The sequence below is a fragment of the Carassius auratus genome, unplaced genomic scaffold, assembly GCF_003368295.1.
Source record: "Carassius auratus strain Wakin unplaced genomic scaffold, ASM336829v1 scaf_tig00033656, whole genome shotgun sequence".
Taxonomy (NCBI): domain Eukaryota; kingdom Metazoa; phylum Chordata; class Actinopteri; order Cypriniformes; family Cyprinidae; genus Carassius; species Carassius auratus.
Genome location: NW_020526097.1, coordinates 88868 through 97263, shown reverse-complemented (window position 1 = coordinate 97263; position 8396 = coordinate 88868). Strand labels below are relative to the sequence as shown.

At 40.9% G+C, this 8396-nt stretch overlaps 1 pseudogene; it reads right to left on the bottom strand.

The window, feature by feature from the left end:
• Nucleotides 1-3267: 3267 nt before the first annotated feature.
• Nucleotides 3268-7116, bottom strand: LOC113081295 (uncharacterized; annotated as a pseudogene).
• Between the last annotated feature and the right edge of the window lie 1280 nt (nt 7117-8396).

Here is an 8396-nt window from a genome sequence, read left to right as displayed (position 1 = left end):
TCAAAGCCCGGAGTACGCTCCAGAGCGGGCCGTTGTCATCCAGGAGGACGCTCCAGAGCGGGCCGTTGTCGTCCAGGAGGATGCTCCAGAGCGGGCCGTTGTCGTCCAGGAGGACGTTCCTGAGGCGGTCCCCGATGCTGTTCCGGAAGCCGAGGTGGTGCCCGATGCTGTTCCGGAAGCCGAGGCGGTTCCCGAGGCGGTGCCCACTGCTGTTCCGGAGGCCGAGGCGGTGCCCGCTGCTGTTCCCGAGGCGGTGCCCAGTGCTGTTCCCGAGGCAGTGACTGAGGCCGTTCCCAATGCAGTGACCGAGGCGGTGCCCGCTGCTGTTCTGGAGGCCGATGCGGTGCCCAATGCTGTTCCCGAGGCGGTGACCGAGGGCGTTCCCAATGCGGTGACCGAGGCGGTGCCCGCTGCTATTCCGGAGGCCAAGGCGGTGCCCAATGCTGTTCCCGAGGCGGTGACCGAGGCCGTTCCCAATGCGGTGACCGAGGCGGTGCCCGAGGCCGTTCCAGAGGTGGTGCCCGAAGCAGAGACGTCTCGCGTCTCCACAGGCAGTCCAAAGTCAAGTCAGGTGCCCATTGACTGTTCAGAGTTGAGTCAGTTCCCTGTTGACCCTCTAGAGTCGAGTCAGGTGTTCATGGACCCTCCAGAGTCAGGGTTAGTCACCGTCGACCTTCCAGAGTCAGGGTTAGCTACCGTTGACCCTCCAGGGTCAGGGCTAGTTCCTGTTGACCATCCAGAGTCGAGTCATGTTCCAGTTATTCCTCCTGAATCAAGTCAGATTTCTATCGACCTTCCAGAGTCTAGTCAGTTTCCGGTTGACCCTCCAGACTTGAGTCAGGTGTTCGTGGACCCTCCAGAGTCAGGGTTAGTCACCGTCGACCTTCCAGAATCAGGGCTAGTTACCGTTGACCCTGTTGAATCAGGGCTAGTTCCTGTTGACCTTCCAGGGTCGAGTCAGGTTGCCGTGAACCCTCCAGAGTCGAGTCAGGTTCCCGTGAACCCTCCAGAGTTGAGTCAGGTTCCCGTGAACCCTCCAGAGTCGAGTCAGGTTCCCGTGAACCCTCCAGAGTCAGGGCTAGTTACTGATGACCTTCCAGAGTCTGAACTAAGTACCATGGACTTTCCAGAGACAAGGCCAGTCACAGGTGATCTTCGTCCTCCCATTGGGCTGACCACAAAGATGTGGTGGTCTTCCGCTCCGCCCTGGGGCACTCCGGCCTCGACCGCGAGGACGTGGTGGTCTTCCGCTCCGCCCTGGGGGACTCCGGCCTTGACCGAGAGGACGTGGTGGTCTTCCACTCCGCCCTGGGGTGGTTTCTGCCTTGACCACATGGGTGTGATGGCCCTCTGTTCCGCCCGGGTGGGCATCACTTAATGTCCCCCATGTACCAATGTTTTTTGTGTTTTTGTTTTCATTTGTTTTTCTATTTATCTCCTTCTTTGGACCTGGCCCTCCGTCCCTCCCCTTCATCCTCCGCCGGTCCACCACCCTCCTGGACTCCTTGTTTTGTGTTACACTTTCCTGCCTCTGCCTTTCCATTACATCTGGTTGTTCCGTCTCTGTTTTTTCCATTTTACCTGGTTGTCCTGTCTTTTGTCTCTCCATTCTACCTGGTTGTTTGTCTCAGTCTGTCCATGCTATCTGGTTCTCCTGTCTCTGTTTTCTGACCCTCCGTCCCTCCCCCTAGTCCGCCGCCGCTTCACCTCCTTCCTACCTCTTTTTCTGTTGGGGTTTTCCTGGGTTTCAGGTGGAGCATCTGGGAGCTGCTCCGTAGGGGAGGGGGTAATGTCACCCTGTCAGTCTCTGTTTTCCTGGGTGTTCCCTAGTGAGCTCACTTCTCCTTAGGCACTTCACCATAGGCACCTTAATTCCTCTAGTCTGATTCCGTCTTCACAGTAATTGCACTCCAATTAAATCACACAGGTGCTGACAATCCTTTGTCATTAGTCTCCCTATGTATAGCTGTCTTTCTCTGTCATCTGTATGGAGTCCTTACCCTATGTGCTTATGTTCTCGTCTCCCGAGACTTCCCCTTACCTTCTCGTTCCTCCGAATTCCCGTTTCATCCGGTTCCCTCTTTTGTTTTGTTTGTCTCACAAGACTGTTTATTTTGTATTTACCCTTCTTTTTATTAAACACATCCCTTGCAATTGGATCCTACCCTCTCCTTGTGTTTTTCCTAAACCCAACCGTCACAGTGTGTGCCAGGGTTTAAATGCAGGCAGTGTGACTTCTCAAGCCCTTTCATGGGATGCCTCCTGCTTTAACAAATCCATCTAATATAGCATAGTGGGCTTTAACTAACACACAAACACACATTTAAACATGATTAATTGAAAAGCCTTTAAGAAATAATAAATGTTATGCACAATGATGCACAAACTTTAGATATCAAATGTTGCAAACTTTGGTGAATCAGTGGCCATATAAATCATAACAGCAAAAGAGAGAGGAGTAATCCTTCCATCTGATCCAATATAGTGTAACGAGATATAGTGAATACAGTTTGAATGTAACACATTGTTTTTTTTCCCCACTAAAATCATTTTATTGTATTAGGGGTTATTTGTTATTGTATTGATTTATTTCTATTTTCTTCGAGCAATATTTTTCGATGCTGTTGTTCACTGTTTAGAGGCCTTAATTTTTTGAAAATTTCTGTCTGTGCTCTACTGACGCTATTTTCAAGTGAGTGCGTGCTTCTCTTCAGTTCGCATTGATATGCTGGTGAGAGGTTTATCAGAGCTCTCCATTTTATTGCTGAATTAAGTTTGCAAAGTGTAAAAAAACATCCTATTATAAGTACTCCTGAGACTGTATGCAGTGTTCTGTTATAAGTTTCATGCGCAAGTAGATTAAGAATATGAAGTAATGTCACATGGGCAGTATGATATGCTATTGGCATGGTTTTGAGTCATTGATTAGCTAAAAAATATTATATCATACAGGAATGTCTTTGGAATGCCCATGAGAGAGAGGAAGAGAGAGAGAGAGAGAGAGATGTAAACTTTGTTCATGTAAATCCACAGTTACTTCACTCTTATTGTTTGTTTTTTTCTTGTACTATGTTAATACTATGTTTCAGTGTTAATGTTGTCTTTCTCAATTGTCATTGTATATGCTGTTGGGATGAATGTCTTTGGAATGGCCTCGAGAGAGAGAGAGATGCAAACATTGTTCATGTTAATCCACAGACTTAATGTTGAGCATGGCTGTCAATAAATCTCCTTTGGTGAACAGAAGTGAAAGTGTCCTGAGCCTTCTTACACACAGTGCAGATGATGATAGCAGCAGTCAGCAAATGACTGGTTACAAAAGCAGACCTAGTAGAAGGGCAACCAACTTGAAGGACCAAAATTGTATTTCCTGCTAATCCCTTATTGCAAAGTCAAGATTTAATTCCTGTCTATACACTAACCTGAACCATATTAAATTGTGAATTGCACATGGAGTAGGAGAGCAACTCACCCACAGTGGCAGCTGTGGCCTAATGGTTAGAGAGTTGAACTTGTAACCCGAAGGTCACTGGTTTGAGTCTTGGTGCTGGCCGGAGTTGTAGGTGGGAGGAAGTGAATGAACAGCGCTCTCTTCCACCCTCAATACCCACGACTGAAGTGCCCTTGAGCAAGGCACTGAACCCCCAGTTGCTCCCCGGGCGCTGGATATATAGCTGCCCACTGCTCCGAGTGTGTGTTCACTTCTCACTGCTGTGTGTGCACTTGGATGGGTTAAATCCAGAGCACCAATTCTGAGTACTTGACAAATGTCATGAATTTAACTTTTCCGTGGCAGAATGAAACTGTCCATCAGAGAAGCGTTGAAGCTGAGTGGTTTTGCCAACACTAGAATTTCCCACCATAATGACCTTAAAGATTTGCTGAGGAGATGCAGCAGATCCCTCTTCAGGGCCCTGCAGCCGAAAATACTCTGAGTGACCTCTTAAATCTAAAGTTTAAAGCTAGCTGTGTTGAAAAGTGTGCATATAAAGAAAACACTTTTACGCGTTAAATGGCACATAGTCTAGTGGTGTCTAAACCTGTTCTTGAAGGACCGTAGTTAGCTTCTAAAGCTAATAATTTTATGCCCTCTCTCTGACACATAAATAAAAAATAAAAAAAAGTTGTTACAGTTGTTACTATATCTCTTTATGATCTCTACGTGTAAACATTTTGTTATGATATTCAACATCTTTGCATATGAGGTTATGCTTGCCTGCTGAAGGGTCTCTTTTCCGACAGGCTGACCCCATCCAGATGATGGGATGTTTCCGTTGATCCATTTCTTCTTCGATGGCTTCTTCGCCCTAACTGGTTGTGGAGAGTCAGCAGAGGCATGGGAAGCGTTGGATGGGAACAGGGAGCTTGTCTCTAGATTGGCCCTTACCTTCTTCTTTGCCCCGCACTTCTTCTTCCTTACTTAGCTGATGCAGAAGAAGTTGAGGGTCTCCTTGCAGCAGGTGAGGGAGGTGGTCCTCCTCGTTGGATATGACTCTTTATAGAGGCTGTCCATCCAGTGGCACATCCTCCACATCCACCACAACATTTACACTTTCTGAGTCCCCAGCTACTTTTTCAGAATGCCCATCCACCTCCGGCTTCCCATCATCCCCTGTGGTGAAGGGTGAACAGAGACCGTCTGGTAAGAGGAGGGTCTTCCTGTTAGAGCACTGAGTCACTTCCTCTTTATCAACTCTAAAATGACAGAGAGAGAGGTGAGAGAATAAATGTTTGCATGTCAGTAAATTATACATGTAGGTATTCTAAGAGAATATTTGTGAGGCTTTATCACTTTCTGACAGATGGTTTCCTCTCATTGTATTTCATCGAGGCTGTGCTCAGTCTTTGCCTGCTTGAGGATTTTTTCATTGTTTCCGTCGAGAAATACAAGGAGATTTTTGTTTTAAATGCTCTTGTTAGATATACAGATATACAAATATATTAAACAATTTCAGCACACCCACTAATTTTCCATTATTAATATTTTCCCCATTTAGAGTAACAGTAGTCATCAAAACAATGAAAAAAAGACAACTGGAAATATGGGACTATTTTATGACAATAAAAAATGTTTTATAGCTTCTTCAAAACTAAAATGAATCATAAATTAATTAATTAAACAAAATAAATAACTTTTAAAATAAAACTAATATATATATATATATATATATATATATATTTGTGTGTGTGTGATTTTTTTTTGTGTGTGTGTGTTTTAGAATTTATATTTTCCACTTCATTTTAAAAATGGAAAATATAAGTATAAAAAAACTTACAATTGGTAAACTTACCATAAAGTTAATGTCTCGCTCATCTCGTAGATGTTTATTCATTTCTCTGAAAAATAACATTTGATTTAAGATTTTAGTTGTTTGTCTTTATATACAGCATCTGTGAGCATGTACCAAGCTCACCTGACTAGATCCAGCTGTTTCATCAAGCCTTCTGTGATTCTATACATCTCCCTGCGAGGGGGAAAAGTATTTGAGTTTATGAGAGACTCAAAAACACTGGTCGGATCTCTGTCTGTATGTAATAATTGTCTAGACTGACATCTCTCTTTCGATAGGCCTGCTCCTGCAGAATGCCCAGCTGCTCCTGAGCCAACACAAGCCCCTCGCAGGTGTGCTCAAGTTCACGAGACAGCTCCTCGTTGAGTTTAACGTTCTCTAGTCGACTCACCTTGTGTTCGCTATGAAGGTCACAACATTGTCCCTCCAACTGAAAAAATAAAGACATGAAGAGAATGACTTGAAAGCTGTGAGTTAGAAGGATGTGAGTTGCACAAAAGTATAACATTTTGTAAGATTATGAATGTTTAATCGTGACACTAACCCTCCTCTGTTTTTGGAAAAGCTGCTCCAATTCCTGTTCTTTACAGCTGAGCCGCTGCTGTCGGTCTTGACTGCACGACTGTAGATTTTCAGAGTCCTGGAAGAAAGCGTTAACATACTAGTTAATTTCAGTTCGGACAGCCTTAATATTAACAATGCACCATTATCTCCAAGCTGAGAACAAGTGATAACAAATGCACAGACTGAAACAGAAACTATAGTTTGAAATGAAGTGGACTAGGTTATATATCAGCTGTATGAACTGCACACATGCACTAGTGGTCAAAAGTTTGGGAATGGTATGTTTTTTATTTTAAATGTTTTTGAAAGACGTCTCTTATGCTCACTAATGCTGCACATTTTTGATAAGAAACTGTAACATTGTGAAATATCATTATACAATTTAAAATAACTATTTTCTATTTAAATATATTTAAAATGAATGTTTTTTTTTTCTTTTGATGGCAAAGCTGAATTCTCAGCAGACATTATTCCAGTCTTCAGCATTTCATGATCTTGCAGAAGAAACTCAGTATTATTCTTATTATTATCAATGTTGAAAATATGTTGAAATATTTTTGTGTAAGCTGTAATAAATATATAAATTCTTTTTCAGGATTATTTGATTAATAGAAAGTTCAAAGTTCCGAAGAACAGCACTTATCTGAAATATGATGATTTCTTTGTAACATTATAATTGTCTTCACTGTTATTTTGATCAATTTAATGTGTCCTTCCTTGCTCAATATAAGTATTCATTCTTTCTTATTTTTTTTATACAAAATCTTACGGACCCTGAAATGCAGAACAGTAGTGTAAAAGCACAATCAGCAGTTAAAAAAAAAGTTTTTACCTTTGTTCCATCTTTTTCATTAATGATTTGATGCTCCATTTCCTCATATAATCTGCAAATTTCAGTGTCATGTGTGGCTGCTTTCCTGTGCAATGAGAGAGTGTTGTTCAATGTTAAAACTTAAATTTAGCTTAAAGCAATCAAAAAGCAAAGATATGGCATAAACAAGATTTCACATATTATTAAACCCCAATTTCAGCATTTACATAAGACTTGGACATAAAGAGGTGATCTCCCCCAAAGTATGTAAAAACCTGGTAAGCTTATAGTCACTGGACACAGAGAGCAGCATTCTACAGAGATTTCTACAGACCCAGCGCTATTTATGGGCGTTAGCTACATTAAAATGTTGTCATAGTCAACGTTTTGATTGACAACTTCATCTGCAAGAGTCAACAACAGATCTTTTACTGTACCATCCTCAGCCATAGCTCATGGTAAATAAATAAATAAATAATAAATTACAACGACCAAAGAAATCGAGTTTGAAAAGTGAGTGATGTGCCCACAACCGTTACCCATATCCTTGAAAATTAAATGTGGAGGGAGGAAATAAATGAATTAATTAATAAATACATAATTAAACATAAATAAATGAAGAAATTTATAAATAAATACATAAATAAATTAAGATTATTTATGAATGAATAAATAAATATTTATATGTTTATTTCTGCATCTCTGCATTCATTTATGTATTTAATTATTTCATTATGTATTCCACAATTTATTTATATATTTCAACATTTATTTAATTGTTTAATTTTGAGTAATCTGGCCCTCCACAGTAATGTAGCTGTGAATAAATAAATGAACATATTCTGTCTGGAAAAAAGTGAGAAGCTCCCTCATGTGGTGACACAAGGACACGACTCTTGTCTCTGCTCTTTATAATAAGAGGTGTTATGCTGCCATCTGCTGGATGTATTGCACATTGCAGGGTTAAACACGCTTATACAAATGTCTTAAGTTTAATATGTTGCCAAATTTATATAAGGTATATATTATACAATGTTTATTTACAGATCTTTTCTGAATAGCCTTCTGCTGTTGTACACAATCAGTTCAGTTAATTTCATAATGTATTAACACACTGTTTATTGTGCTTTAGATTAGAACATCATTATGGTGACGTAAAATCCACCTAATATTGTGCACATTTATTTCTTAAAAAAAACAACAACAACAGGCTCATTATGCAGCTCATTATGCAGGGCTTTTTCTTCTCAGGTGTAAATCACAATGATATTCATGATAGTTCACGCCTACTCGCATATGACTTTTACCAACAAAAAGTGTCTTAGAAAATTTAAATCAATATATTGTTTTCTGTGAATGAGTAAACAAGATGATTTTCACATAATTTAGAAAGAAAAATTCTAGGCTACAAGCTCCAGTTCTCAACAATCCCGGGAACCAATGTTATGTATGTGTTTTATGGCCTTATTCAAGCAATTTAACATTTTTATTTTTTCACTAACCATGCATAAAAATTTTTTTCTCAAAAATACAATCATGTACATGCATGCATTTAACATATTATTATAGCCCAGTTTGTGCTGACTACAGTGATATTAGACTTTACCCATTTAGATATTTATAAGAAACTGAAAAAAGCACAAATATCAGGGCATGACAAAACTTCTCCAGGCCCCAAAAATACCCTTAGACTCCAGAGGGTTAAAATGTGCAGTTTATTCTAATTTATA